We start from the raw sequence: 23,850 nt of genomic DNA on the forward strand, positions 1-23,850 counted from the left end.
TTTTGATATATGTCAGAGCATTTTATAAAAATTCTATTTGACTCTCATCTAATACTCTTGGAGGTGTAACTTTGTGGTCACAGCAGATTTGACCAACAACCCACAACTGATAAATGTGCAAGTAGTTTATGGCTCTTTAAAGTTGGAGGTTAACCAGCAAATATTGATAACATAATTTACTGCACTTCTGAGAGTCAGTCTTATGCATAATTTAGCCATTTTATTTAGACATATTTAGACATTTCTTTCTTGACTAGCTGGACAAATTTCCTTCTTTCTCAGTTCTTCCATAAGTGAACTTTGTTGTGTTCTTGATGGTTCCCTCATGGATGAGTTACATATAATTTTGAGAGTTGTGTTTTATCTCCTATTATCCTCAAGGGCTAGGAAGAAAAGGCATTCCAATATACTCATGCAAATGAAGGTTCTATATTTCATTACATACTCTTAAATATTGTTTAAATTTTACTATTTTAAATACTTCATTCAATAGTTTCTTAATTGAAAAACATAACAAGTCAAGAAATACTCTTACAAGAAGACAAGTACAACATTTATCCCAACAAAACTTACTCAAAAGTTAGACTTTTATGATATTTGTAGTTAGGACCAGCGTGGATTTTTTTTCTTTTTTCTTTCTGGTTAGAGTGGGAAGACAAATTTGCTTTTTTTTTTTTTATTATTATTATACTTTAAGTTTTAGCGTACATGTGCACAATGTGCAGGTTAGTTACATATGCATTGGGAGATATACCTAATGCTAGATGACAAATTTGCTTTTTAAAAGGCTTCCTATATTGATTTCCTCATACCAACAGTAATATTTCCCTTAACAGAACTCTGTGCCCTTGTAGGGATCAACATCTTAATGGGATTTTTGTTTATGAAAGTAAAGACTTATATGAGAGAGGTGAGGAAAATGTAGAACTAAGTTGCTCTCCAAATTTAATATAAAGTGGAATTTTGGAGAGAAGAAATTATTTTTGTTTTCGTTTTTAATCTCACAGATTGTTAAAAACATGTCTCTGCTAGTTATAGTAGGAGTCCTGTAATTTTTATTCTGTATGAATGGACTTTGATTTTTTTAATGCCCTGTAAAAAAAAGTAGTCAGTGGAGTTCCAGTGTTCAATGTGGCATGTAAGGAGCTTGAAAGTCATCGCTTCATCCTAACAACAAGTAAAATTTGAGTGATCTGAAAAACTAGCAACTCATCTCAGATCTGTCCGAGAGGTGATGTCAGAAGGCAAATTTCTGCCTCAAAGTCAGAAAAAGACTGTTGAACACAAAGAATCACAACTTATTAGAGCAGAGGCTTACAGGCAGAAACCTCCATTGTAACAAGAATCAGGTTCCTTTTACCTAGTTCATCACATCTGGCTATCAAGAAAAAAATTACAAGGCATACTAAAAGGTATAAACCACAGTTTGAACAGACAGAACAAGCATGAGAACCAAATTCAGATATGACAGAGATGTTGGAATTATTAGCTCAGGAATTTAATACAACTACAATTAATAGGATAAGCGTTCTAATAAATGAAGTGCACAGCATGCCAGAACAGATGGGCAACATAAAGGAAAGGAGGAATGCCTTTGATGGTCTCATTAGTAGACTGAACATGGCTGAGAAAATAATCTTTGAACTTGAAGACATCTCAATAAAATCTCCTAAAACTAAAAAAAAAAAAGGGGAAAAAAAGACTGAAAACACCCAGAATAGACTATCCAAGAAGTGTGGGACAACTACAAAAGGTACAATTTAAGCATAATGGGAATATTGGAAGGAGAAAAATGAGCAAAAGAAAGACATATTTGAAACAATGATGACTGTTAATTTTCGCAAATTAATGTCATCTAACAAACCATACACCCAGGAAGCTTAGAGAAGACCAAACAGAATAAATGTGAAAACATGTATACTAAGGCGTATCATATTGAAACTTCAGAAAATCAAGGGCAAAGAAAAATTGTGAAAGGAATCAGAGAGAAAAATAGCTTACCTATAGAGGAGCAAAGATAAAAATTCTATCTGACTTCTCCTCAGAAATCATATAAGCAAAAAGAGAGCACAGCAAAATATTTACAGTATTGGGAGAAAAACAACGTAAAATTTTATAATCTGTGTAATTATCCTTCAAAAATGAAGGAGAAATACTTTATCCAAAAATCAAAAATTGAAAAAAATTGTTGCCAGCAAACCTGCCTTGTAAGTAATATTAAAAGAAATTTTTCAGAAGAAAGGAAAATTATATAAGATCAAAAACTCAGATCTATATAAAGAAAGGAATATCATGGGAGAAGGAATAAGTGAAAGCAAAATAAAAACATTTATTATTATTATTCTTAACTGATGTAACATATAAGAAGTTTTTCAAAATTACAGTAGCAAAAATGTATTTTATGCTTAATCAATGTATTAGATAATAGATGTATGAAATTTTAAAATATATATGTTTATGTATAAATGAATTGAATGACAGCAGTGATACAAAGGGCTGGAAGAAAGAATTATTTTGTTATTGTGAGGTACTTGCACTATCTATGAAGTGCTATAGTTTTATTTGAATGTGGGGATGGATTCATTGTAAGTGTATATTCCAGGGAAACCACCAAAAAAAGTTTTTTAAAATACCAGAGATATAACTGATATGCTGAGGACAGAAACCAAATCATACAAAATTCAATTAAAACCACAAAAAGCAGTAAGGTAGTAGAAGACAAAAATGGGAACAAAGAACAAAGGCAAAAATAGAAGAGAGTAACAAATACATATTAATCCAACTATATCAATAATCACTTTAAATAGCAATGGTCTAAATTTAACACCAATTAAAAAATAGAGATTATCAGAGCAGATAAAAAAACAAGACCTAAATGTATGTTGTCTACCAGAAACCCACTGAAATTTAAACAGACACATATAAATTAGAAATAAATGGTTGGAAGGCTGGGCACGGTGGCTCACATCTGTAATCCTAACACTTTGGGAGGCCAAGGAATTTGAGACCAGCCTGGCCAACATGGTGAATTCCCATCTCTACTAAATATACAAAAAAAAAAGAAAAAAAATAGCTGGGCATGGTGGTGCACACCTAGATTAATGTAATTTATTAGTGTCTTGTTAAGCTTTTATTAAGATAAAAAGAGGACACAAATTACTAACACTAGAAATAAAAGAGGAGATATCACTGCAAATCTTAGGAACATTAAAATGATAATCAAAGGAAACTATGAAGAACTAACTCTGTATCCAAAAATTTGATAACCCAGATGAAATGAATCAATTCTTTGAAAGACACAATCTGCCAAAACTCACACAAGAAGAGAGAGAAACTGAATAGGCCTATATCTACTAAAGAAATTGAATCAATAATTAATAAACTTCCAAAACAGAAAGCACCAGGTCTAAATTTGTACACTGGTGATTTTTATCAAACACTTAAGAAATAATTTATATCAATTCATATGTAACAAAAAAGGAGCACGAATAGCCAAGGCAATCCTGAGCAAGAAGAGCAAAGTTGGAGGCATCACATTATCTGACTTCAAACTATACTACAAGACTACAGTAACCAAAACAGCATGGCACTGGTACAAAAACAGATACATTGACCACTGGAACAGAATAGCCAGCCCAGAAATAATGCTGCACACCTACAACCATCTGATCTTCAACAAAGTTGAAGCAATGGGGAAAAATGGACAAAAACAAGCAATCAGGAAAGGCCTCCCTATTCAATAAATGGTGCAGAGATAAATGGCTAGCCATTTGCAAAAGATTAAAACTGGAACCCTTCCTTACACCATATACAAAAGCAACTCAAGATGTATGAAAGTCTTAAATGTGAAACGTAAAACAATGAAAGACCTGAAAGATGTCCTAGCAAGTACCGTTCTGGACATAGGACCTGGCAATGATTTCATGACAGACACCCAAAGCAATCACAACAAAAACAAAATTTGACAAAGGAGACTTAAACTAAAGAGCTTCTGTATAGCAAGAGAAACTATGAATAGAGTAAACAGACAAGCTACATAATGGGAGAAGATATTTGCCAACTGCATATAACAAAAGTCTAACATCCAGAATCTATAATGAGTTTAAACAAATTAACAAGGAAAAAACAATCCTGTAAAAAGCAGGCAAAGGACAAGACATTTTGCAAAAGAAGACATCCACATGGCCAACAAGCATATGAAAAAATGCTCAACATCACTAATCATTAGAGAAATGCAAATCAAAACCACAGTGAGATAACATTTCACACCTGTCAGAATGACTACTATTAAAAAGTGAAAAACCAACAGATGCTGGCGAGGCTGTGGAGAAAAGGGAATGCTTGTTTGTATACTGCTGGTGGGAATTTAAATTGGTTCAGCCACTGTGGGAAGCAGTTTGGCAATTTCTCAAATAACTTAAAACAGAATTACCATCAACCCAGCAATCTCACTATTGGACATGCAAAGAAATACAAATCATTCTACCATAAGGACATGCACATGTACGTTTATCACAGCACTGTTCATAATAGCAAAGACATGTAATCAACCTGAATGCCCCTCACTGGTAGAGTGGATAAAGAAACTGTGGTACATATACACCCTGGAATACTACACAACCGTAAAAAAGAATGAGATCAAATCCTTTGCAGAAACATAGAGCTGGAGACCATTTTCCTAAGTGAACTAATGCAGGAACAGAAAACCAAATACCACATATTCTCACTTACAAGTGGAGGCTAAACACTGAGTACATATTGAAACAAAAAAGGGAACAAAAGACACTGGGGCCTACTTGTTGATGCAGGGTGGGAGGAAAATGAGGATCAAAAAACTACCTATTTGGTACTATGTTGATTACCTGGGTGATGAAATAATTTGTACACCAAACCCCTGTAACACGCAATTTACTTGTACAACAAACCTGCACATTTACTTCTGAACCTAAAATAAAAGTTAAAATAAATCCTACAATATGTTTCAGAAGATAGAAGCAGAGGGAATACTCCCTAATTCATTCTATGAGGCCAGAGTTTCCCTGATATCAACCAGACAAAGAATTATAATAAAGGAAAACTAAAGACCAATATCACACAAGAGTATAGCTTCAAAAATTCTCATCAAAATATTAGCAAATCAAATCCAACCATGTATAAAAGAACTCTACATCAAGACCAAGTGGGATTTAGCCCAAGTATTCAAGCCTGTTTCGACATTTGGAAATCAATGAATGTAATCTATCACAACACCAAGATACGATCCATGAAAGAATTAAACCTGAGCTTCTTTAAAATTAAAAATTTCTGTTCCACAGAAGACACTGTTAAAGAGAATGAGAAGACAAGCCAGAGAGAGGGAGAAAGGATTTGCAAAACACATACCTGATAGATGACTGTTATCCAAAATGTACAAATAACTTCAACAGCTTTATTGAGGTATCATTGACATAAAAATTGTGTGTGTTGAAGGTGTAACACTGGATGTTTTGATATACATGTGTATCATGAAATGATCACCACAATTAAGCTAATTAACACATCCACCATTCTTACATAGTTACCACATGTGTGCGTGTATGAGTGGTGAGAAGATTTAACTTAAGATCCACTACTGTCACCACCACAACAGAAACAGGCTTCCAAATTATTGTGCACTTTCTTTGTGGCATGCGTAGTGCTTAATGTGCATTTATTTAGTCCTCACAGCAACCTTATGTTTTCTTTAAAGATAAGAAAACTGGGGCTTAGAGAGTTTCAGTCATTTTCTGAAGGAAACACAGTAAAGTGTAGAGTTATGTTGTTAACCATTAATTTTAGCTGTTACAGAGAAGACAAAGGCAGAAAAATTGAGCAGAGCTTAGGAAAAAAAAAAAAAAAACTAAATAAAACTCAAGCCTTCGGCATTTCAGGTCAGTCTGTAGTGACTCCGATCTTTGGATACTCACCTAGGAATTGTAACCAAGTCTAACTCTTTTTTTTTTGAATTTATAAATTTATTATTAGTTACCTTAGAATTTTTATCACTGTTGTCAGTATGATTTTCTTTTCCATTAGTTTCCCAATTGTTTTATTTATTTATTTATTTATTTACTTATTTATTATTATTATACTTTAGGTTTTAGGGTACATGTGCGCAATGTGCAGGTTAGTTACATATGTATACATGTGCCATGCTGGATGACGAGTTAGTGGGTGCAGCGCACCAACATGGCACAAATCTAACTCTTTATGTGTTTTGCTGAGCATTTGCTTCCTGATTGCAGGTTTAAGAGCATCTGAAAAGTCAGTTGTCACTGTGGCCAGTTTGTAAGTCAAGGTACCACTGGGTGCGGCCTGGTCTGCCTTTAGGAAGACCACTCCTTCCTCTTCCTAGAAGCCAGCTTCTCCAGCTTAGAGCAGCCTATATCTGGAGTCAGGGTGAGTGCAGCTTTAGAAAGGATACAATTTTTTTATTGTTTGTTTTGTTTTGTTTTTCTAGCTTTATTGAGGTATAATTGAGAAATAAAAATTATACATATATTTATGGTGTGCATGTCATGTTTTGATATATGTATACATTGTGAAATGATCACTCTAATCAAACTAATTGACATATCCCTCACCTCCATAGTTATGTGTGTATGGTAAGAACATTTATGATCAATTCTCTTAGCAAATTTCAAGTATACAATACTGTGTTGCTAACTATTGTTGTCATGTTGTACATCATATCTCCAGAAGTTATTCATCCTGCATAATTGAAACTTTCATTTTTTAATCAACATTACTCGGTTTCCCCCTTCCCTTGGCTGCTAGCAACCATCATTCTACTCTGTGCTTCCGTGAATTTGACTATTTTAGATTCCACATATAAGTGAGCTAATGCAGTATTTCTCTGTATCTTTTTTTTTTTTTTTGAAACAGGATCTCACTCTGTTGCCCAGGCTAGAGTGCAATGGTGTGATCTCAGTTCATGCAGCTTCCAGCTTCTGGGTTCAAACGATTCTCGTGCCCTAGCCTCCCAAGTAACTGGGACTACAGGCATGCACCACCATGCCTGGGTAATTTTTATTTTTGTATTTTTAGTGGAGGCAGGGTTTCACCACGTTGGCCAGGCTGGTCTTAAACTCCTGGCCTCAAGTGACCTCAGCCTCCTGAAGTGCTGGGATAATTAATAGGTGTTAGTCACTGTACCCGGCCTCGTATCTTTCTCATTTAGCTTAGCATAATGTCCTCTAGTTCCCTCCATGTTGTCACAAATGGCAGTATGTTAAGGCAGAATAATATTCCATTGCATGTATATGGCACATTTTCTTTCTTTTTTTTTTTTTTTTTTTTTTGAGATGGAGTCTTGCTCTGTCACCCAGGCTGGAGTGCAGTGGCGTGATCTCAGCTCACTGCAACCTCCACCTCCTAGGTTCCAGCGATTCTCCTGCCTCAGCCTCCTGAGTAGCTCAGACTACAGGCACACGCCACCACACCCAGCTAATTTTTGTATTTTTTAGTAGAGATGGGGTTTCACCATATTAACTAGGTTGGTCTTGAACTCCTGACCTTGTGATCCACGCGCCTTAGCCTCCCAAAGTGCTGGGATTACAGGCAAGAGCCACCGCACCTGGCCTATGGCACACTTTCTTTATTCATCCATCCGCTGAAGGACATTTAGGTGTTTTTCATAACTTGGCTATTGTGAATAATGCTGCAGTGAACATTGGATTGAAGATATCTCTTTGTGATCCTGATTTCCGTTTCTTTGGATATATATACCCAGAAGTGGGATTGCTGGGTCATACAGTATTTCCACTTTAATTTTTTTTAGAAATTCCATACTGGTTCCCATGTCGTTACTAATTTACATTTCTATCAACAGCGTATAAAGGTCCCCTTTCTCCATGTCCTTGCCAACACTTGTTATCTTTTGTCTTGTTGACAATAACCATTCTAACAGATGTCAGGTGATAGCTCATTATGGTTTTAATTTACATTTGTAGGATAATTAGATGTCTTGAGCACCTTTTCATATACCTGTTGGCCATATTAATTTTGTTTATTTGAGAAGTGTCTGTTTAGGTACTTTGCCCATTTTTAAATTGGGATATTTGTATTTTTAGTATTAAGTTGTATGTTTTCCTTATGTATTTTGGATATTAACCCTGTATGAGATATATGGTTTGCAAATAAATTTCCATTCTGCAGGTTGCCATTTCATTTTGTTGACTTTTTCCTTTCCTGTGCAGTATGGTACAAGCATAAAAACGGACACATAGACAGACACAATTAAACAGCATAGAGAGCCCAGAAATAAATCCACACATATATAGTCAACTAACATCTTCAGCAAGGACACCAAGCATACAGTTGGGGGAAGAGTAATCTCTTCAACAAATGGTGTTTAAAAAACTGTATGTCAACCTGCAAAAGAATGAAATTGGACCCTTATCTTACACCATACACAAAAATCAACTCAAAATGAATCAAAGATTTAGATGTAAGACCTGAAACTCCAAAACTCCTAGAAGAAAATATAAGGTAAATACTCCTTGACATTGGTCTTGGCAATGAATTTTTTTGGATATGAAACCAAAGCACAAACAACAAAAGAAAAAATAAACAAGTGGAATTATATTAAATTAAAATGCTTTGGCACAGCAAAAGAAACAATCTACAAAGAACTCATTAAAACTCAACAATAAGAAAATGAACATCCCGATTAAAAATTGGCAAAAGACCTGAACAGATATCTCACAAAGGAAGGTATACAAATGGCAAACAAGCATTTGAAAAGATGCTCAGCATCATAAGTCATTGGAGAATTGCAAATTAAAACACAATAAGATACCATGAAACACCAATTAGAATGAACAAAATTCAAAAAAAAATCATGAATAACATCAAATGCTGTTGGGGATATTGAGCCACAGAAACTCTCATTCTTTGCCGATAGGAATGCAAAATGGTACAGCCACTTTGGAAGACATTTTGCTAGTGTCTTACAAATCTAAACATATTCTTAATATGTGATCCAGTAGTCATGCTCTTTAGTATTTACCCAAAAGAGCTAAGAGCTAAAAACTTATATCCACACCAAAACCTTCACATGGATGTTTATAGACCCTTTATTTATTATTTCCAAAACTTGAAAGCAACCAAGATGTACTTCAGTAGGTTAATAAAGTATGGTACATCCAGACAATGAAATATTATTCAGCACCAAAAAGAAATTAGCTATCAAGCCATGAAAATACACAGAGGAATCCTAAATGCACATTACTAAGTGAAAGAAACCAATCTGAAAAGGCTATGTACTTTAGGATTCCAACTATATAAGATTCTGGAAAAGGTAAACTATGGAGACAGAAAAAATATTAATGGTTTCCAAATCTTGGGGGGAGAAAGGGATGAATAGGCAGAGCACAGAGGATTTTTAAGGCAGTGAAATTACTCTGTATGATATTATAATGGTGGACACATGTCATTATGCATTTGCCAAAACCCACAGAATGTACATCACCAAGAGCAAACCTTAATGAAAACTATAAACTTTGGATGATAATAATATGTCAGTGTGGGTTATTTGATTGTGACAAATGTATCATTTTGGTGCAGGATTTTGACAGTGTGTAAGACTGTATATATGATGACAGACAGTACATGAGAAATCTCTGTATCTTCCACTTAATTTTGTTGTGAATCTAAAACTTCTCTTAAAAGATCTCTTTTAAAACATTGGCCATTGGTCTATATATCTGTTTTGGTACCAGTACCATGCTGTTTTGGTTACTGTAGCCTTGGGTATAGTTTGAAGTCAGGTAGCATGATGCCTCCAGCTTTGTTGTTTTTGCTTTGGATTGTCTTGGCTATATGGGCTCTTTTTTGGTTCCATATGAAATTTAGTGCTTTCTAATTCTGTAAAGAAAGTCAGTGGTAGCTTGATGGGTATAGCATTGAATCTATAAATTGCTTTGGGCAGTATGGCCATTTTCAATATATTGATTCTTCCTATCCATGAGCATGGAATGTTTTTCCATTTGTTTGTGTCTTCTCTTATTTCCTTGAACAGTGGTTTGTAGTTCTAATTGAAGAGGTCCTACACATCCCTTGTAAGTTGTATTCCTAGGTATTTTATTCTCTTTTTAGCAATAGTGAATGAGAGTTCACTCATGATTTGGCTCTCTGTTTGTCTATTATTGGTGTGTAGGAATGCTTGTGATTTTGGCACATTGATTTTGTATCCTGAGACTTTGCTGAAGTTGCTTATCAGCATAAGGAGTTTTTGGGCTTAGACAATGGGGTTTTCTAAATATACAATCATGTTGTCTGCAAACAGAGGCAATTTCACTTCCTCTCTGCTTATTTGAATACTATTTCTTTCTCTTGCCTGATTGCCCTGGCCAGAACTTCCAATACCATGTTGAATAGGAGTGGTGAGAGAGGACATCCTTGTCTTATGCCGGTTTTCAAAGGGAACGCTTCCAGTTTTTGCCCATTCAGTATGATATTGGCTGTGGGTTTGTCATAAATAGCTGTTATTATTTTGAGATACATTCCATCAATACCTAGTTTATTGAGAGTTTTTAGCATGAAGCGGTGTCGAATTTTATTGAAGGCCTTTTCTGCATCTATTGAGATAATCAGGTGGTTTTCGTCATTGGTTCTGTTTATGTGATAGATTATGTTTATTGATTTGCATATGTTGAACCAGCATTGCATCCGAGGGATGAAGCTGACTTGATTGTGGTGGATAAGCTTTCTGATGTGCTGCTGGATTTGGTTTGCCAGTATTTTATTGAGGATTTTTGCATTGATGTTCATCAGGAATAATGGCTTGAAATTTTCTTTTTTTGTTGTGTCTCTGCCAGGTTTTGGTATTAGGATGATGCTGGCACCATAAAATGAGTTAGGGAGGATTCCCTCTTTTTCTATTGTTTGGAATAATTTCCGAAGGAATGGTACCAGCTCCTCTTTGTATCTCTGGTAGAATTCGGTGGTGAATCCATCTGGTCCTGGGCTTTTTTTGTTTCGTAGGTTATTCATTACTGCCTCAATTTCAAAACTTGTTATTGGTCTATTCAGGGATTTGACTTCTTCCTGGTTGAGATTTGGGAGGGTGTATGTGTCCAGAAGTTTATCCATTTCTTCTAGATTTTCTAGTTTATTTGCGTAGAGGTTTTTATAGTATTCTCTGATGGGAGTTTGTATTTCTGTGGGATCGGTAGGGAGATCCCGTTTATCATTTTTTATTGTGTCTATTTGATTCTTCTCTTTTCTTCTTTATTACTCTGGCTAGTGGTCTATCTATTTTGTTGATCTTTTCAAAAAACCGGCTCCTGGATTCATTGATTTTTTGAACGGTTTTTCGTGTCTCTGTCTCCTTCAGTTCTGCTCTGATCTTAGTTATTTCTTGCCTTCTGCTAGCTTTTGAATGTGTTTGCTCTTGCTTCTCTAGTTCTTTTCATTGTGATGTTAGGGTGTCAGTTTTAGATCTTTCCTACTTTCTGTTGTGGGCATTTAGAGGCCTCAGAAATAATACCACACATCTACAACCATCTGATCTTTGACAAACCTGTCAAAAACAAGCAATGGGGAAGGGATTCCCTATTTAATAAATGGTGTTGGGAAAACTGGCTAGTCGTATGCAGAAAACTGAAACTGGATCCCTTCCTTACACTTTATACAAAAATTAACTCAAGATGGTTTAAAGACTTAAACATAAGGACCTAAAACCATAAAAACCCTAAAAGAAAACCTAGGTAATACCATTCAGGACACAAGCATGGGCAAAGACTTCATGACTAACACACCAAAAGCAATGGCAACAAAAGCCAAAATTGACAAATGGGATCTAATTAAACTAAAGAGCTTCCGCATAGCAAAAGAAACTATGATCAGAGTGAACAGGCAACCTACAGAATGGGAGAAAATTTTTGCAATCTATCCATCTGACAAAGGACTAATATTCAGAATCTACAAAGAACTTAAACAAATTTACAAGAAAAAAAACAACCCCATCAAAAAGTGGGTGAAGAACATGAACAGACACTTCTCAAAAGAAGACATTTATGCAGCCAACAAAATGAAAAAAAGCTCATCATCACTGGTAATTAGAGAAATGCAAATCAAAACCGCAAGGAGATACCATCTCACGCCAGTTAGAATGGCGATCATTAAAATGTCAGGAAATAACAGATGCTGGAGAGGATGTGGAGAAATACGAACACTTTTACATTGTTGGTGGGAGTGTAAATTAGTTCAACCATTGTGGAAGTCAGTGTGGAGATTCCTCAAGGATCTAGAACGAGAAATACCATTTGACCCAGCAATCCTGTTACTATTCTACTATAAAGACACATGCACACGTATGTTTATTGAGGCATTGTTCACAGTAGCAAAGACTTGGAACCAACCCAAATGCTCACCAATGATAGACTGGATGAAGAAAATGTAGCACGTATATACCATGGAATACTATGCAGCCATAAAAAGATGAGTTCATGTCCTTTGCAAGGACATGGATGAAGCTGGAAACCATCATTCTCAGCAAACTAATACAAGAGTAGAAAACCAAACACTACATGTTCTTACTCATAGGTGGGAGTTGAACAATGAGAACACATGGACATGGGGAGGGGAACATCACACACCAGGGCCTTTCAGGGGTTAGGGGGCTTGGGGAGGGATAACATTAGGAGAAATATCCAATATAGATGATGGGTTGATGGGTGCAGCAAACCACCATGGCACATGTATATCTATGTAACAAACCTGCATGTTTTGCGTATGTATCCCAGAACTTGAAGTATGATACATTTTAAAAATTTGTGGAATAAATTTACTGGAATTCTAAAAACAAAAGAGAACAAAACTGTGACCAGTGCACTTTAGGAAGAAACATTTTCTGATATAACTTTAAGATTGCTTTTTTCCATTCCATGTTCTAAACTCCCTCCATTATTTGAAAAATTTACAATAAAGTTAGAAAACTCATAAGAGATGGATTCATGTCTATTGTGCTTGGGAAATAAGCCACAGGATCCATGTGTATGTTAGATGCAAGGTGGTGCAAAGAGAGAAAAGTGGTTGCAGGAATTTGGGGAAAAATCTAATCAAAGATAAATCTCTACTATAATTTGATGAAAGACAAAATAGACTATAACTAGGAAGATAATGAGTTTCTCTAACCATAGCCTGGGTGTATAAGACTGTCTTGCAGCTAATTGAGATTAGATCTTAGGCTATTAGAGATCTAGAGGTAAAAAGCCTTTATATTATAAGAGTGTACTGAGCCTACCACATAGAGCTAAAATCACACATACACAGCATAAGGAAGGTTAAATAGAAACATCAAAAACTCTCGATTTTCATATATTTAAAAAATTTTATTTTTCACTTAATCTTCAATGAATGGTTTTTAAAATCATGATAGGAATTTTAAGCTGCCTTTTCACAACGTTTTATTGAAGCATGTCATGTACAGAAAAAAATGCACACTTCATGAAGGTGCAAGTTGATGTACAGTCACAGACCAAATCCATTTATATTGCCAGCATCCACATCAAGAAACAAAACATTACCAACATTCTGGAAGGCCCCACTATGACTCCTCACAGGCACTAAACCTCAGTGATAACTAACCACTATTTAGTTTCTAAGAGCAGAGATTCATTTTGGCAGTTTTTGTCCTTCATATAACTGGAAACATAGAGTATATGTTGTTTTGTGTCTGCCTTCTTTTGCTGAACATTACATTTATGATATTTATCTGTTTATTTATCTATGTTAATGTATTATTGCCTTGTGGTATTTTACCTATAAAATGGCACATTTTACGAATCCATTGGCATTTAGATAGTTCATAATTTAGGAGTACTATGAAAAATGATAACAAATATTCTAGCGCATGTCTCCTGGTGAACAAATGTACACATTTCTGTGATATTATACATAGGAGTGGACTTGATACGTAATTTAGGTTTGCTTATGTTCACTATTAGTCCATATCACCAGCAGTCATTGATGGCATCAGTTTATCCTCTCAGAGCAGTGTATGGCGTTTAAGTTTCTTCATAATCTTGCCAACAGTTTTTTTCCTTACTGAAGTAATTTGGTAGACATGTAGTTGTAATATATTGCAATCTTAATTTGCATTTACCTGACGACTGATGAAGTTGAAGATTTCCATGTTTACTGGCCATTTAAAACTGTCTGGCCATGTCATTTTGTCTATTTTTTGTCTTTTATTGTTTTTAGGAATTCTGCGTATATTTTTATGAAGCAGGTTATGCACTGGTTAACAACTTGTTGGAAGCTGGTGAGAGAGAACACCCACACACATAAGTTACATAAAAAGTGATTATTATTTACAGATAGCAAGAGACAAAAGAAGCCTAGGATTCATTGCAGGTCAGTCCCTGAAGGCTCTGGAAAGCTGCACATGGCAGATAGAGTCTTACTGCACATGCCCCATTTGTACCACAGCTGAAAGACCCTGAAAAGCGGCCTGCTCGGGGTTTTACACCTCAGGAGAAACAGGGCACAGTGGGCGAAAGTGTTAAAGAACATCCTATTCTAGAGGGAAGCTGGAACAAAGCCTGGGTTGTTCCAGCCGGTTCCCTCTTATCTCAGGATATTGCATTCCCAGCAAAAACTGTACAGTTAATTTTGAGATCTGCAAATGAGAAAATGGGGAGAACCAGGTCAGTCCAAGGCCACCCAAATAATTTTCCAGCAATTCTAAACACATCTTTTCTCAGATGGGTTTATAGTAAATATTTTATCACACTCTTTGACTTGCCTTTTCATTGTCTTAATGGTGTCTTTATATGAATGGCTCTTAATTTAGACATTGCCCAATTTATACCTTTTTTCTTAAATTGTTTTTGACTTAGTTAAGAAGTATTTACTTCTTCTTGGTCATAGAAATATTCTTCCAGGTATCCCTGTAAAAGCTTTATTTGATTACGTTTCATATTTTGATTTGCAAACTACCAGAAGTTGATTTTTGTGTATAAGATACACAATAAGATATAGGTAAATATAAATTGTTTATTTTCAACACAGTGATCCACTTAACCCAGAGGTATTTGTTGAAAACCTCCTCCTTTTGCTTATAGACATTTAATTTCTTTCAGTGTTCAGTTGTCTAGTCTTGCCTAAATGCTACATCAGAATTACTGTAGCTTTTTACTAGGTTTTTATTACGGCATCACAATATGGTATGGATTTATCATCATGTGTTTAACCATTCATTCACCCATTGAAGGATATTTGAGTAAGCTGTTTCAATTTTTGGGCTAGTACAAATAAAATTACTGCCAATATTCATGTACACAGTTTTGTGTGAACATAAGGTTTCATTTCTGTGGGTTAAATGCCCAGAAGTAAACTCACTGGGTCATATTGTAGTCCTATATTTAGTTTTTGAAAAAAATTCCAAATTGCTTTACCAAGTGGCTGTCACATTTTACATCCGACTGACAATAAATGAGTGAGCTGCTTTCTTTAAATCCCCATAATATATAGCATTGTCACTATTTTCATTTTAGATATTATGAAAGGTATTTAGTGATACCTCATTGTTATTTAATTGGTGTCGAACATCTTTTCAGGTATTGCCCTTTGTATATTCTCTTTGGTTAAATGTTTCTTTGTGGGACTTTTTTTTTTTTTTTGCTCGTTTTCTAATTAGAGGTTTTTTTTTTTTATCACTGTTGAGTTTTGAGGGTTCTTTATATATTTTAGAAAATAGTCTTCTGTTGTATATATGGTTTACAAATATTTCCTCCAACTTTGTCGTTTGCCTCATAATCTACTTAACAGAGACTTCCTTAGAGCAAAGTTTTGAATTTTGATAAAGTCCAAGGTATTTTTTCTGTTCATGAATAGGGCTTTTGGAGTCAAATATGAGAACTCTTTGCCTTGCCATAGATACTGAAGATTTTATCCTGTGTATTTCTAAAATATTATAGTTCACATTTTACATTTGAGTCTGTGATCCATTTTTCTTATGATGTGTGAGACTTACTTAGGTCAGTGTTCATTTTTTTGCCTAATGATAGTCAACTGTTCTAGTACCATTTGTTGAAAGGCTGTCTTTCCTTTATCAAACTGCATTTGCACTTCTGTGAAGTATCATTTGAAATTTTGTGTGGGTCTATTTCTGGATTCTGGATTCTGTCTCACTGATCCATGTATCTACCCTCCCACGAATACCACACAATCTTGATTGCTGTAGCTGTATGATAATCCTTGATTGTGGATAGACTGATTCCTTCTACCTTAGTTTTACTTTTAAAAATTGTTTTCATTATTCTAATTCTTTTGAATTAATATATACATTTTAGAATAATCTTGCCTATATCTACAAAAGTATCTTGCTAGAATCTTGATAGAAATTGGATTAAACCTAGGAATCATTTAGGGGAGAATTGACATATTTACTATATTGAATCTTCCAATCCAGGGACTTATATGTCTCTCCATTTATTGATTTTATTTTTTATTTATTTCATTAGCATTTTTTTAGTTTTCAGCATTCAAGTGTTATACATGTTTTGTTAGATTTGCACTTAAATATTTCATTTTTTGAGCTAATGTAAATAGTATTGTATTTTTAATTTTGGTGTCTACATGTTCATTACTAGGATATGGAAAAGCAATTTTTATCTTGTAGACTGCTACCTTGATGAATTTATTAGCTTTAAGAGACTGTTTTATATTTCCTGCAAAAAAGTAGACACTTCAAAGGGTCTGCCTATAAAGACCCTTCAAAAGTAAACAAAATTCCTGAATGGTTCTCCAACAAGTAAAAAAAAAAATAAATTTGTAATTAAAAGCCTCCACATACAAAAAAAAAAAAAAAAACCTCTGGATGAGGAGGCTTTATTAGGGAATTCATTTAAGAAAGAAACATTTAAGGAAGAAAGACTAGCAACTCTTTACTCCAACTACTTCAGAAAATAGAGAAAGCAGGAATAATTTCAGTCTGATTTTATGAAGCCAGAAATACCTGATAAAGACATTAAAGAAAAATAAAACTCTTGAACATGTCTTTCAGGGGAAGGTGAATAAAAGTCCTTAACAAACTATGAACAAAACAAATTCATCCATATATTAAAAGGGAATACACAATGACTAAGTGCAGAATATTCCATAAATGCAAAGCTGATTTAACATCCAAACATATTTTAATGTAATTCATTATATAACTGGAACAAAGATAAAGATTCATATCGTGATCTCAACAGATGCAGAAAATTCATTTGAAATAATTCAACACCTGTATGTAATAAAATGTCTGAGCAAATTAGAAATGGAAGGTATGGTAGTTTTGTAATATGTCAACTTGACTAGAGACCAGTAATTTTTCCCCACATTCTCTTTCCTCTATGTTTCCAGTAACATTGGGCCCAGAAGAGATATAATGGGCATTAAGTTTGGAGGTCGGGGTGAATAGTCATTATCTTTCACTTGTGCTAGGAAGGTAGGAGCAGGCATGTTCATAGCTGATACAACTCATTGCTCTATTGACTCACATCATCTAAGTAGGACCAGCAATGGCAGTACCTTCTGCTGACTCTTCCTTCAAGTTCATTGACTTTTGGGCCAGGTGTGTGTTTAGCTTTGCAATTGCTATTGCTTTGCTATTGTATGAAAGATATTGAATGAAGGGCATCAGCTTCTCCTGCAAAACACCCACACCATTAAGATTGAGAAAAATGAAAACCAACATAGGTTTCTGTCCTTCCTCATAGGTTCCAGCTCATGTTTATGGGTTACAGCTTATCCATGATCACTCCATTCACCTTTCCTCTTTCACGCCTATTCCTTTGAGTTCAATTTCGAGCATCAGATACAAAGACAGAGACCGCTTAGTCATCTTCCACAACTGCATAAGGTCAGGTACCTGAGATAGACAGATGATAGATATACAGATAGATAACTTACAACTAACTTCCTGCTTAATGGTGAAAGATTGATATTTCCCTCTAAATTCAAGAATAAGACAAGATGCTCACTCTTATAACTTCTATTCAGTGTTGACCTAGAAATTCTAGGCAAATAAATAAGACTAAAGAAATAAAAGGAATACTGATTGGAAATGAAGATATAAAAATATCTATAATCATAAATGCCATGATCATCTATGTAGAAATTCCTAAAAAATCTAAATAAAAAGCTACCAGAACAAATAAATGAGTTTAACAAATGTATAGGATTTAAACAAAACAAGAAAGAGTACATTAAATATATGTGACTCTTGAATTCTAGAAAATAGAAATCTAATCCATCTTGGCAGAGCACATTTGTGGTTGCCTGAGGCTGGACCTTGTATAAGTTTGATTGGCAAGGATCACAACAATATATATACTCACACAGTTACACACAGAGCTGGATTTCTTTAAATTGAGTTTTTTACATGATATGAGGTTGAATAGGTCATTTGATGTCTTTGGACAAAGGTTTAAATTTGAAAAAGGATAATTTTATTGATGTAATTTCCATATAGCTTGCAATCTCATTTAGGGACAGCAAGATCTATAGGGCTGTCCAACAGGACCGTCTATGAAAATGTAAATGTTCTGTACCTGCACTGTTCAATACAGTAGCCACAAGGGACATGTGACAATTGTACCCTTATAAGGTGGTCACTACAACTGAACAATTATATTTAGCATTATTTACTTTGAATTAGTTTAAATTTAAATAGCTATATGAAGCTGGTGGCTAATATATTGGACAGTCTAGAACTTTAGTTCCTTGCGTCTGAATCTTCTATTCTATGAGTTTACAGCTGTACCCAGAAATAAAGTCAACTCCTAAAATAAGCACCCCAAAAGTTTATGTGCAACTTGAGTTAACAGTCTGTGATACAGTGTGAATTATAGAAGACACAATGCAATGGTAGGGATAGAATGCAAATGTATTTACCAGAAATACATTGTTCTAATGGGTATATGCTTAATTTCTGACTCTGGTATGTGTCAGCACACATACAACTAGCTGGTAAGATACATTTTACCAAGTGTATTCTGTGAAGGAGTAAAAACTACTTGGATGCACTTTAAATGGTGATCAATGCAAGTAAATAAGAACAATGGTATTGTTTTCAGAGAACCAAAATATAACTTGCATTTGGAGAACACCACTCATTTAGCTTAATGCCAGTTTTTCTTTTTTTAGTGATTTCAACATTTATTTTAGATACGGAGGTACATGGACAGGTTTGTTACATGGGTATATTACATGATGCTGAGGTTTGGGGTACAGATCTTGTTACCCAGGTACTGAGTATAGTACCCAGTAGGTGGTTTTTCAGTCCATGCCCCACTCCCTCCCACCTGCTTCTAGTCCACAGTGTTTATTGCTCTCATCTTGATGTCCATGAGTACCCAATGTTTAGCTCCCACTTATAAGTGAGAACATGAGGTATTTGGTTTACCATTTCTGTGTTAATTAACTTAGGATTATGGCCCCCAGATTCATCCATGTTGCTGCAAGGAACACAATTTCATGAAGTTTCTTGTTTCTGAAAGTTGGTTTGTTAATAATTTTTCCTCATAAATTTGCTCATTTTATACAGTGTTTAAAGATGTACACAGTATTCTTAAAAGTGATTGTTAATTTTCAAATAGACATTCCCACAAGAAACAATGTTGGAAAATAATATTCTGCTTTTTCTTGAAGTGTGAAATCAAGACCTGAGTACAAGTAATTAATTGATTTAACTTTAACATGCCTATAAATATTCAGCTTGTAAGTAGAGGGAATAATGATAACACAGGAGTCCCTGGAATAACTTGCAATGTTTTACTACCATTTTTTTATCTGAGTCATCCTTAAGAAATGTCTATCATGTACAGAGGTCAGGTCAAAATTACACTTTTACTATGAAGGTAAGTCTTGACTCAAGGGATTTGTTACTATGGAGAAAAATAAAGATTCTGTCTAAAAACCGTATTTAAATATATAGCTATAGCTATCTATCCATCAATATCTTTATTCTCTCTATATTGCATATTTCACATCTTTCAAAGTTCTTTGGGCACCCCTCTTATGAAAGTAAATGTACACGTCACATGTGACGTGTAATAAATGACAGTGATAGGTGTGGATAATACAATGTAAAACAGCATTTTGAACAGATTTTCCAAGGAACACAACTCTTTTGAGATTGTCTGTTACAGAACGGTCTTATGGTCAAACAATGGGGAAAACCTGTCTGCCTTCCCTTTGGAAGATGCATTGGTCCTATCTGCACACTAACACACCTGAACTCATATATGACAGTGGGACTTGGATAATGTTGTCTAACCAAGTAGTTTACAAATGTATTTGAACAAAGTACCCCTTTCCATTGAAACACTCATCAACCTACTTCAAAACTAATGGTCCCAGGAACACAACTGGAGGCAAGCTATCATGCAAAAGCTCCACCTGTTTTCAAGTGGGATTATAACATTCATCTTAGTACTTATTCAAATTTAATCAATATAACTTCTGGTGCTAACACGATTTTCCTTAGTTTACAGCAGCCTGACATAAGATGTTTCTTCCTATATTTAATCAAAATGGACTTCAATATAATACTCATTTGTGTATTTTTCCTGTGAAATTTTCTCAAATCATTTCTATGTATATAGATTTATGCATATATAACATGACATGTCGTGTGTTAAAACATAGTATTTTGTATTATTTGTGGTTTTATTTTATAGATGAAAAGTTTCTATGCATTGTTAATTGGCTGAAGTTTCCTATTGACTGACATAGCCAACAAACAAATGACAAACTTCGAAAAGCCCCATCTTCAGGGACCTCTAATTTCTGACTGTCTGGTTAAAATGCTTGGCTAAGCAAGATGAGCTCTCTAAGCTTCATTTTAACATGCAATAGAGAGAAAGAAGACAAATTAATTTATATCCTATCCTGTTTAAAAAGAATCTTAGATATTTTCTAGAAATATATATTCATATTCTGTTATGTAATATATAATGAGAAATAATATGTATTTCTTGTAAATAAGAAAAAAATTAAATTGATAAAGGGAAAATAATAGTACAGAGAGTTAACACATAAAGGCAAGGCTGAGGAGGATTGCATAAGCGAGTTCTTTAAAATGTTGTTCCCTCCAATAGTCTTAGATTCTGTAGTTGGAAATGGGTGTACAATTTATTTTATTTGAGTTTACTGGCTCTGTTTTCTTGCTTTTCCAGTATAACATCTAGCAACTCGATAAATATGCTGTTAAAATGCAACTTTAAAGAAAATTATATCTGAATTTATTTAAATCAGAATGTATTTTAGAGGAATTGTTTACAGAACTTGAAGACAATTAAACACAACCGTGATATTTAGGAATTTATATGTTTGAATATTAAATGTTTATTCCATACTGGTTATAAATTTATATGCATATTCAAATCTGTATATTATCAATATGTATTTTACTGAGTGTTCACTGCTTCATAATTATTCTGTTTTGCCAAAATTATTCTTTTGAAACACAAATTTAAATAATTTCAGTATATCTTATTTATAGCCTTATTCCTTCATTATATTGACTATTCATTTTAGAAATATTCTACTAAAGACGTTTTAGTCACATGAAGTTTTTCAAGTTACTTGTTGCTTTTATGCTTTATTATGTTTACTTAGAGGAAATATACTTCTTGACATTCTTTATGTATTTTTGAGCATCTCTTCATAATATTATATTAGGGCAAGAGTGGTAAATAAGACTCATCCTGTATGCATTTCTGGTTGGTATGGTAGTGGCTGCCTGGAGTGTGTCCTGGAATAATAGGACATTTAGCATATTTGAAGTGAGGAGTGTTATTAATTTTCAATGTCTACTATGGCTGCTGAATAGGGAAGTGTTCGCTCTTATACTAGCCTGTATTTGCTCCCTCTCCTCTAGTGTTCTAAAAATACTGTATTATACACTCCATAGTGTTTTCTGTGTTTTGTTATTTTGTTTGGATTTTATATTCCATGATTAAACAATGAGAACAATCATACACTTTCATGAATTTTTAACATTTCATTAAACAATATAGAAAGTAGGAATACCTAAGTAGTTATTCCAAGTTATCCTTTTTCAATAACAATAATAAAATTTATAAGATATGTATATACACAAATACATATATTATTTTGAACTGTATGGTAAGTGTTTATTTTCTTGAGATGACACACAGAAAGCATACAATTCAATATTATCCAGCCAGGCATGGTGACTCACGCTTGTGATCCCAGCACTTTGGGAGGCTGAGGCAGGTGGATCACCTGAGATCAGGGGTTTGAGACCAACCTGGCCAACATGGTGAAACCCCATCTCTACTAAAAATGCAAAAATTAGCCAGGCATCATAGCAGGTGCCTGTAATCTCAGCTACTTTGGAGGCTGAGTCAGGAGAATTGCTTGAACCTGGGAGGCAGAGGTTACAGTGAGGTGAGATCGTGCCACTGCACTCCAGCCTGGGCAACAGAGCAAAACTCCATCTCAAAAACAACCAACCAACGAACCAACCAACCAACCAACCAACCAACCACACAATTCAATATTATCAGCCAATTGCAGTGTACTGTATAGTAGGCACTGTGTCAAGTGAATAACATATCAACGATAACATTTAACTCTCATAAAAACCTTTTTTGAGATTCCAATAAAAGTGATATGTAGAGATTACTTCATTTACCCTAAGCACCACAGTTGCAGCAGGGCAAGGAACAGACACACACACACACACACGCACACACACGGCCAGAGAATCCAGCTACTTGTACTCTTGGTAATTATTCTATCTGTAATTTTTTCCCTGCATCATCCCTAGTCTAACACAACTAAAAGTAATTATAAAGTAAGTATAGAAATTTGCCTGTGGTAGTTTGGGGCCAGTAGATTTCCATGACTGGGAGAAATTAATCTTATTTGGGAAAGTAGAATGGGTTAGAAAATCGCTGATAGGAAAGAGAACATGGAGTTCTCAAACCAGGTACAGATTTTTACAATGATGACAATGTGTTCCAGTTTTAAAATGTTTTCACAAAGATTTGCTTTTTGATAATACAAATATCAGATTAAAAGTAGTTGAGTCTACTAAAATGCAGAGAAGCAAATAGATTTTTTTTCATGTTTTTGTAATCAAAGTGAGCAGAAATTCGGACTTGGCTGAATCAATTTTAGGTAAGTTCCACAAATATCTTGTGTCTAGTCAATGAAACATGAGATTTCTATAGTATCTTCTCAAAGATGTTGATGAGTTGTTTAGAATTAGAGTGAATCATACTAGATGTTAGTCTAGTGGTTTTCAGTAAGTTTTGTTTAATGTTCTATTATAGGACAAACAAAACAAAATGTTATTTTCACCTGTAAAATATGAGCAAACTGAATTAGGCAATCTTCTTCTGGTCTCTTTTTGCCACCCCAGCTTCCACCCCAGGGCTACCCACAGTAAGTCAGGGATCCTATGTGGTTTCAGAACCACCAGTCTTTTCCACTGGTCCTCTTTATAGAAAGGAAAACAGTAACCCACAGAGGTTAATTATTTATCAAAGGTTGTAAAAGTAGGTAATATCTGAGCCAGCAGAATTCCCGTGGTGTCCCTGCTGAGGATGACCTTGTGGTACATGAGAAGAAACTTAGAAATTACACAAATTACCAAGCATAAAACATCAATAGACTTTCCTGAAAGCATGAGAAATTTAATCACAACGTTGTGAAAACTGTGTAGAAGACGGCCAGGCACGGTGGCTCACGCCTGTAATCCCAGCACTTTGGGAGGCCGAGGTGGGCGGATCACGAGGTCAGGAGATCGAGACCATCTTGGCTAACACGGTGAAACCCCGTCTCTACTAAAAATACAAAAAATTA

This window comes from Pongo pygmaeus, chromosome 18, assembly GCF_028885625.2.
Source record: "Pongo pygmaeus isolate AG05252 chromosome 18, NHGRI_mPonPyg2-v2.0_pri, whole genome shotgun sequence".
NCBI lineage: Eukaryota > Metazoa > Chordata > Mammalia > Primates > Hominidae > Pongo > Pongo pygmaeus.